Below are 10,003 nucleotides of genomic sequence, written 5' to 3' on the forward strand. Positions count from 1 at the left end.
TCACAAACAATCTTTAAATTACTGTTAAACATAATAGAAACTAAATATTAATTTTTATTAAAACAATAAATGTTAATTTTTTTTATATCAAACTAAATGTATAAAATAAATGAAATGTTACATAATAAAGTACTAAACAAAATAAAAACAATGTCAACTAACAAAATATGACAAGAAATCCAAACTATGAGTCCTTGTAATCATCTGTAAAAGTTTTCAAGTGAACCGAGAAGAAAAGTTGAATCAAGAAATAATTTTTAATGCTTAAAAACACATTATGCGAACTTTTGATTTTAGGAGATTATTTGTAATTTTGTTTCATCCGTAGTGCAAAAAATAAAGAAGGAGAAGAGTGAAGTCTTATGTGATTTATGTCTAGTCTCTATCATAATAGTAATAGAATTTTTACTATAATTAATATAGATTACAAATACTAATTTCAAGAGACTCGTACTCGTGTATATAAACCACTTAAACTATTTCATGTTTAGTAATTCATCTAGGTGCTAACGGGGTGGCAACGGGGCGGGTAGGGGCAGTTAAATATGATACAATATTATTAATCATTTACTAATTATTTTACATATATTATACATATTATATATATATATATATACCGGGGTGGGTATTACCTAAACCCGACCCCGCCCCGCCCCTCCTAAGAACCTACCGTGCTAAAAATTCGCCCCGGTGCGGGGCGGGTGGTGTTGCCATCCCTACTGCTAACCCAACCTTATTAAGAAAAATCAAGTGCACTCTAATCCAACATATGTTCGAAATCAAAACTCTCAATTAAAGGTTAAATAGCTTTTGTATGCACTACTCTCTTTGTCTTTTGTATCTTTTATATTAATTTTGAATCTAGACCCAAAAAAAGTATGAACACACTCAAATAACAAAGAAATAAAAGATTATTTATGTGATGTATAATATGTATGAAAAATAGTTGCCTTTTTCTTGGATAAAATCTTTTTTATATAAAGCTTGATAACTTTTTTTAATGTTGGAATCATTCCTAATTCATCAACTAGCCATTGCATTTTTATGAGTTAATTTTATTGACATTGAAGTAGAAATACTTTCCTTCTTTATCTTGATAATATGCAACAACTATCCAATTACTCCTGAGATTGGTTTTTGGAGCGTTTTTTGTTGTTTTGATTGTGCAATCTCTTTCTAAACTTGGCTAGATATGATATTGTTTGTTACCTGAAGGTCTCGGGTACTCGACGGGTCGGAAGGTGGTGGAAGGGTGAGAGGGGGAAACCCTGGAGTGACTTGGTGCGGGTTTCTAGGCTTGAGCTGAAGACTGGCGAAACCGGAGGTCGAGCAGGCGAGGGGGTGACCACCTGCAAGGACACTCCGCTGATCAAGTCAGTGTCCGTACGAGATGATAGCCAAAATAGGTAAGATGATGTGTACCTTGGGGGGAGGGCTGACCTCTCCCCTTATATACTGTGTTGGACGGGCCCATAAATGACCTAGCCCACTGGCTAGGATACTTGTGAGCCGTCCCTATCCACGTGGAAGGAGCTGATGCGTGAGCATCTTTCCTATCTTTTCCTAGTGAATTTGCATCTAATTTGTTGAGTTTAATAAAAAATTAATTATCTTTTAGCCAATATGGATGCTACTTTGAGTCTTTTGCAATATTGTTTATTTTAGGTAGCATTCGGTTGGATTTGATGGAGTTTCTGCAGCACAAGAACCAAAGGAGATGGCAGCGAGGAGCGACACGTATGCGTTAGTCACGCGTGCGCGTAATTTGGAGCTTCCCATGACGACGCGTGCGCGTGACTGACGCATACGTATGATTTGAAGATTTGCTCAGCGACGGGTACGCGTGACTGACGCGTACGCGTGACACGCGAAAAAGGCCATCGACGCGTACGCATGACTGACGCGTACACGTGACATGCGCGACATGCAGAAAACGCTGGGGGCGATTTCAGGCCAAGTTTTGACCCAGTTTTCAGCCCAGAAAGCACATATCAGAGGCTGCAGAGTGAAGAAATCAAGTGGTCCCAATCCATCAATTGAAGAATTGCTGATTGCTATAATTAATTATGATTTAAATTTAAATATTATTTTAAAAATAGAAAAAGATATTATTTTAGTTTGAAAAGATAGATTTTAAATTTATTAGGATTATATATAAAAAGGGAACATTAGTTAACTTTTCATTCGACCTCAACTGAACATTATTCCATTCCAATTTACAATCCTTATTTTACTCTGAACCATAAGCAACTAATCCTCCATTGTTAAGGTTAGGAGCTCTGTCTATTTGTATGGATTGATTTTATTGCTTTTTCTATTTTAATTCATGTATGAATTTATAATTTAAAAATTATTTTCACTCTTTATCTTATGAATTTGGGTGGAACGGAAGTATGACCCTCTTTCTAATTGAGTTCTTGTATAACTTGAAAAAGCTCTTTACTTGAACAACAGCTTGAAACCATATTCTCCTAAATTTTAATTATCTGGATTTAACGGGATACGTGACATATAATCCTTTTATTTTTGGGTAATTAGAATTTCTGTGGCATATAAACTAGAATAATTGAACTTCACCCTCTAATTGGAATTAAGTGACTAAGGAATTGGCGGTTGATAAATTTTAGAGGAGACTAGAAAGGTATAAGGAATTAGGGTCTACTCACATATAGTTTGCCATGAATTAAAAATTGCATGATTAAAATAGTTAGTAAGAAAAGTTAATCTGGAAAAATAGATAACTCTGAAACCTTAACTGCTTTCTTTATATTTTATTCCCAATCTATTCACCTGCCTATCTTCAAACTCTTAAATTACTGTTTAATGCTCTTGGATTCTCAAACTCTATTTTCTGTTGGCCTGACTAAGCCTATCACTCAATTATTGTTGCTTAATCCATCAATCCTCGTGGGATCGACCCTCACTCACCTAAGGTATTACTTGGTATGACCCGGTGTACTTGCCGGTTAGTTTGTGGTTAGAAAATCTGCACCAAGTTTTTGTCGCCGTTGCCGGGGATTGATAGTGATTAACACTATCAGTTGTTTGATTGCTTAGATTAGGAGTTTTAGTTTTAATTTTAATTAAATTTCGATTATTATTTTTGAAAATTTTTTTTAATAGCACTAATATTTTTCCTTAATTTCTGAATTTAAGTTTGGTGTCACCTAGTTAATTTTATTTTAATTTTCTTGTTTATTTTTCCTGTTAATTTTTGAAATGTTCTGTTTAATTTTAGCTATTATTTTCGAAATTTATTTATTTTATTTAGTATTTTTATTTTATTATTTTACACAGGATACCTCACTGAGACTTCTCTATACTCTGACATAGAGAATCCCATCTTTTTGTGTTTCCTGTTTGTTTTATTGTTTATGCGCAGGAACAGAAATAAGGAACCTCTGTTAGACTTTGATCCAGAACCTGAAAGAACTTGTAGGCGACGTTTACAACAAGCAAGACTTTGCAAGGCTGCAGAGTCCACTATGGATAATAATAATGCTGTTAATGCCAATGTGGCAAATCCAAATGGGGATGATCAACAAATGAGAGTGCTTGGCTCTTATTCTGCCCCTACTGCGGATCTTTATGGAAAAAGTATTGTGGTGCCTCCTATAGCTGCAAACAACTTTGCGTTGAAGCCACAACTGGTCACCCTGGTGCAACAAAACTGCCAATACCATGGACTTCCTCATGAAGATCCAAATAAGTTTATATCTGATTTTCTACAGATTTATGATACTGTGAAGACAAATGGAGTGAACCCAGAGGTGTACAGACTCATGCTCTTCTTGTTTGCTCTGAGGGATAAAGCAAAGCTATTGCTAGATTCCCAACTAAAGGAGAGTCTGAATACTTGGGAAAAGGTTGTTATAGAGTTTCTTACTAAATTTTTCCCACCAAAGAAGTTGACTAAGCTTAGGTTGGAGGTTCAGACTTTCAGGCAGAAGGAGGGTGAAACTCTTTATGAAGCTTGGGAGAGATACAAGCTACTAACTAGGCAATGCCCTCCGGACATGTTCTCCAAATGGACCCAACTAGATATCTTTTATGAAGGTTTGGGTGAGATGTCCAAGATGAATTTAGATACCTCTGCAGGTGGTTCATTGCACAAGAAGAAGACACCAGAGGAGACTATTGAGCTTATTGAATTGGTTGCTAGCAACTAATATTTATACTCATCTAACAGGAATTCTGTGAACTCTGAGACCTCTCAGAAGAGAGGCGTGTTGAAAGTGGAAGCTGTTAATGCCCTTCTTGCTCAGAACAAGCTTATGTCTCAGCAAATAAATCTACTTACTCAATAGATGGGTGGCATACAAGTCTCAGCTATCAACACCCAAAATCCACCTCCAGTGATCTCCTATGACATGACAGGTAACTTTGTGCAAAATGATAATTATGATTATGCTCAATCCTCTTATGAACATGTCAATTACATGGGGAGTGGTCCGAGAAATCCCAACAACGATCCTTATTCTAAGACATACAATCAGGGGTGGAGAAATCACCCAAAATTTGGGTGGAGGGACCAACCTCAGAGACCTCAGAATTTCAACAATAATTCTCAGGGCGGCTTTCAACAGAACAATTATAATAACCACCAATTTCAGTCTCAACAACAACAACCATCTCAGTAGGCAAACTCCAAATCCCAAGAAGATTCTAATTGGAAGATGATGAGGAGTTTTATGCATGAAACTAGAGCCTCCATTAGAAACTTGGAAGTGCAAATGGGCCAACTGAGCAAGCAAATACCTGAGAGGTCTGCAAGTACATTTCCAGGTGATATAATGGTGAACCCAAGAGAAGATTGCAAGGCTATTCAATTAAGAAGTGGTAAAGCAGCTGGCTCTGAGACAAAGGTCAATGAAGAGCTAGTTGAAAAGGAAGCTCCAAAGGAGAAGAAGGAAGAAGTGGAGCACGCCCCTCCAAAGTGTGCAGACAACCCATGACCCTTTATTTTTTCTGCTGATTTTGTTATATTAGACATGGAAGAGGATGTAAAATCCTCTATTATTCTTGGTAGACCCTTTTTAGCTACAGGTAAAGCTCTAATTGATGTGCAAAAGGGTGAATTAACCCTGAGGGTCAATGAAGAATAGGTGGTCCTTAATGTCTTTGAAGCTCTCAAGCACCCTAATGATTCTGAAGGGTGTATGAGAATTGATGTTGTTGAACCACTTGTTCAAGAAGTACTGGAAGCTGAGGTACTTGATGACATTCTAGATCCTATTTCTGAGTATGAACTAGTTGAAGTTGATGATTCACCACCCCAAAAAGCAATGGTTCACACGCCTAAAGCAGAGGAGGAAGCCCCCAAGCTCGAACTCAAACCTCTACCTCCTTCTCTGAAATATGTGTTCTTGGGTGAAAATTACTCCTATCCAGTGATTATCAGCTCTTCCCTGAAGCCTGAAGAGGAAGAGGCGCTAATTTCAGTGCTCAGAAGCCATAAAACAGCTCTTAGGTGGACCATTAGTGACTTGAAGGGGATTAGTCCAACCAAGTGCATGCACAAGATCCTCCTTTAAGATGATGCTAAACCAGTTGTGCAACCACAAAGGAGATTCAATCCAACTATGAAAGAGGTAGTCCAAAAAGAGGTAATGAAACTGTGGGAAGCAGGTATTATTTACCCCATTTCTGACAGTCCTTGGGTAAGTCCTGTGCAGGTAGTTCCCAAGAAAGGAGGGATGACAGTGATCAATAATGAAGAGAATGAGCTTATTCCTACAAGAACAATCACAGGGTAGAGAATGTGTATAGACTACAGGAGGCTCAACACTGCTACAAGGAAGGATCATTTTCCCTACCTTTCATTGATCAGATGCTTGAGAGGTTAGCTGGTCATGCATTTTATTGCTTTCTAGATGGCTATTCTGGATATAACCAAATTGTAGTGGACCATCAAGATCAAGAAAAGACAGCATTCACATGCCCTTTTGGAGTATTTGCCTACAGAAGAATGCTTTTTGGACTTTGCAATGCTCCATCAACTTTTCAGAGGTGTATGCTTTCAATTTTTTCTGATATGGTTGAAAAGTTTATTGAGGTATTTATGGATGACTTTTCTGTCTTTGGTAATTCTTTTGATCATGCCTTAAGCATTTATCTCTGGTCTTGAAATGGTGTCAAGAATCAAACCTTGTTTTAAATTGGAAAAAATGTCATTTTATGGTTACAGAAGGTATTGTTCTTGGACACCGGATTTCAAGTAAGGGAATTGAGTTTGATAGAGCAAAGGTGGAGGTAATTGAAAAATTACCACCACCAACTAATGTTAAGGCAGTAAGGAGTTTCTTAGGTCATGCAGGATTTTATAGAAGATTTATAAAGGATTTTTCTAAAATTGCTAAACCTTTAAGCAGCCTGCTGGTAGCTGATGTTCCTTTTGTCTTTGATTCTGATTGTCTGCATGCTTTTGAAACTCTGAAAGCAAACCTTACCTCTACTCCCATTATAGCTCCCCCTGACTGGGATTTACCGTTTGAATTAATGTGTGATGCTAGTGATTATGCTATAGGAGCTGTTTTAGGACAATGGCATGGTAAGCTTGTACATGTCATTTACTATGCCAGCCGTGTGCTCAATGATGCCCAAAAGAATTACACAACTACAAAAAAGGAATTATTAGTTGTTGTTTATGCTGTTGATAAGTTTAGGTCCTATTTACTTGTTCTAAGGTTATTGTTTATACTGATCATGCTGCTTTGAAGTACCTTCTAACCAAACAGAATTCTAAACCAAGATTAATCAGATGGGTGTTGCTCCTTCAGGAGTTTGATATTGAGATAAAAGACAAGAAAAGGTCTGAGAATCAAGTGGCTGACCATCTATCCAGAATTGAGCCTGAACCAGGAGTACAACCACCCACAGCTGTAACTGAGACGTTTCTGGATGAGCAATTGTTCCTCATTCAATAGGCTCCATGGTTTGCAGACATTGCAAATTATAAAGCCATGAATTTTATCCCCAGGGAGTACAGTAAGAAACAAGTGAAGAAGCTATTGACTGATGCAAAGTACTACATTTGGGAGGAACCATACCTTTTTAAAAGGTATTCAGATGGTATCATCTGGAGATGTGTCCCAGATGAAGAAAAATAGCAGATTCTTTGGCACTGTCATAGTTCTGAGTATGGAGGTCACTTTGGTGGTGAAAGGACAGCTACAAAGGTCCTTCAGAGCAGGTTTTACTGGCCGACTCTCTTCAGATACTCAAGAGCATTTGTGAAGCACTGTGACAGATGTGAAAAAGCCACAAATCTCCCTGCCAACCATGAAATGCCACAGCAGAGGATTCTTGAGGTTGAGTTGTTTGATGTGTGGGGTATTGATTTTATGGGACCTTTCCCACCCTCACATTCAAACAACTATATTCTAGTGGCAGTTGATTATGTGTCCAAGTGGGTGGAAGCTGTGGCCCTACCCACCAATGATGCCAAGGTGGTGATGAGTTTTCTTCAGAGATATATCTTTAGCCGGTTTGGTGTCCCAAGGACACTCATTAGTGATGGAGGAAGTCACTTCTGTAACAGACAACTGGATTCTCTTCTACAGAGATATAGAGTCCATCATAAAGTGGCAACCCCCTATCACCCTCAGACAAGTGGACAGGTTGAAGTTTCCAACAGGGAACTTAAGAGGATTTTAGAGAAGACCGTCAGTGTTTCAAGAAAGGACTGGTCTAGGAAGCTTGATGATGCTCTCTGGGCATACCGGACAGTGTACAAGACTCCAATTGGCATGTCCCTTTATCAGTTGGTCTATGACAAAGCCTGTCACTTGCCAGTTGAGCTGGAGCACAAAGTATACTGGGCAATCAGGTACCTGAATCTTGATTCAGAAGCTGCAGGAATTAAGCGAATGCTTCAGTTGAATGAGCTTGATGAATTCAGATATTCAGCTTATGAGAATGCCAAGCTCTATAAGGAGAGAACCAAGCTATTGCATGACAAGAAGATTGCCATCAGAGTCTTTGAGCCAACACAGAGAGTGCTTCTATATAATTCAAGGTTCAATTTTTTTCCCGGGAAGCTGAAATCCTGGTGGTCAGGACCGTTTGTGGTTACCAGAGCTTCACCATATAGTCATGTGGAAATATAGGAAGAGAATTCTGACAGAAAATTTACAACGAATGGTCAGAGGCTGAAGCACTATCTTGGAGGCGAGATTGATCACCAGAGGTCCACTCATCTGCTGAACTAGCAGAACTGACCGTCAAGCTAGTGACGTTAAAGTAGGACTTGTCGGGAGGCAACCCGATAAATTCGTATCCTTAGCTATTTTTTGTACTAGTAGTTTTTCTTCCTTATTTGATTTTTACTAAGTTTTTACTGTTTTTCAGATCATGCATCTATCTTAGAACAGGAGCCGAAAAAAAAAAAAGAAGAGCACACGACGCGCAAGCGTCGCTGACGCGTACGCGTCAGATGGGTGTGCGTAAAAAATAAAAACGAACAGAGAGTTGCGCGGGAGTGGCGCAGGAATGGTGCCGTGCGCACAAATATCCTCATGCGTGCAGGTCCATGACGCGTGCGCGTCATTGGTGATTTTGGCACTCCACGCGTACGCGTCACTGACGCGTACGCGTGACCTTGAAAATCGGCGTCAATGAGTGTTTGGGAAGAAAGTTGTGCTAGCTTGGAGTTGGAAGTGTGCTATAGGCACAAATTTGATCACGCGTATGCGTCCCTAACGCGTGCGCGTCATCTGCACAAATGGCCATCCACGCGTGCGCGTGCATGACGCGCACGTGTCATATGAAAATATTGGTTCCCAAGTCACGCGAACAGAGAGTTGTGCGTGCGCGCGGCTGGCTTCGCACGAATCGCACAAATCATGGGCACGCAGACGCATGCCTAACGCTCATGCGTCATTATAAAATTTTTGCGCCCTACGCGTATGCGTGCTACACGCGTGCGCATCACTTTCGCCGCACAACTACACTAGTTCGCTGCCCAATTTTAATTTTCTTTCTCTCTCTCTCCCAATCCTAATTCTCTCTTGTTCTTTTATCCTTTTCTTTCTCTTTATAATATTTGTCTCTTTCTATTTTCAGTTCTTCTTTGCTTGAGGACAAGCAAACGTTTAAGTTTGGTGTTGACGCTTCGCTTAAGGGTTTTCTGTTTATTTTTATGGCACCAAAAGGAAGGCGAATCATCTTCACGGAGGAGCACAACCTGAAGAATAAAACGACCGCTAGGATAACTAAGGTGGTTGAGTTCCTTTCATTCTATATTCCTCCCCGCTTTTACTATATTATGTTCTGGTTTTATGCTATTTTTCTTTGTTTGTTGCATGATCCTTTATTAGTTAGAATCCTAGGTCTAGTTTAGTTCTCTCTTAATTGCCTTAATTCTGAAAAGATGTTTCATGTATTACTCACTGAGCTTGAATTCAAATCAAAAATACACAAGTGATGTATTGCATGAGAAAGTGAGTTTATATTGAAGAATAGTCTTATTTACATAGATGTGGTGGTATTTTTTGTAACTCTGAATGCATGACATGAACAGTGTATATTTAAATTTGAATCAAAGAATGTTGATGTACTAGAAACAGAGATTTAGAAAATTATTATGACTTCTCTAAAATAAGTAAAAAGTTTAATCCTTGAAGCAAAAGAAATAGTAAAGAAAAAAAAGGTCCAAGGCTCTGAGCATCAATGACTAGGGAGGTCAGACATGATTAAAAGCTCAAAGATTTGTTTCCCTACTTACATGCTTGTGGTATTTCTGTGTCAAGTAATCCTTGAGACAAAATATTTAGAGTCGAGATCAACTGCAATTAGAAGAGTATGCCAAAGGTTTTGAGCACCACTGTCTGGGAGTAGCTGAAAGAAAAATCAGAACTTCAAAAGAGTTCCCCAGTAAAGTGCTTGTGGTGTTTCTGTGTCAAGTAAAACTTGAGACAAAACATTTAAAGTCATGGCTATGCTCAAGGTGCAAAGCACCAAAGAAAAGAAAAATAGCTGTGTTCAAGGGTTAAATTGAGTTATA

This window comes from Arachis ipaensis, chromosome B06, assembly GCF_000816755.2.
Source record: "Arachis ipaensis cultivar K30076 chromosome B06, Araip1.1, whole genome shotgun sequence".
NCBI classification, from domain to species: Eukaryota; Viridiplantae; Streptophyta; class Magnoliopsida; order Fabales; family Fabaceae; genus Arachis; species Arachis ipaensis.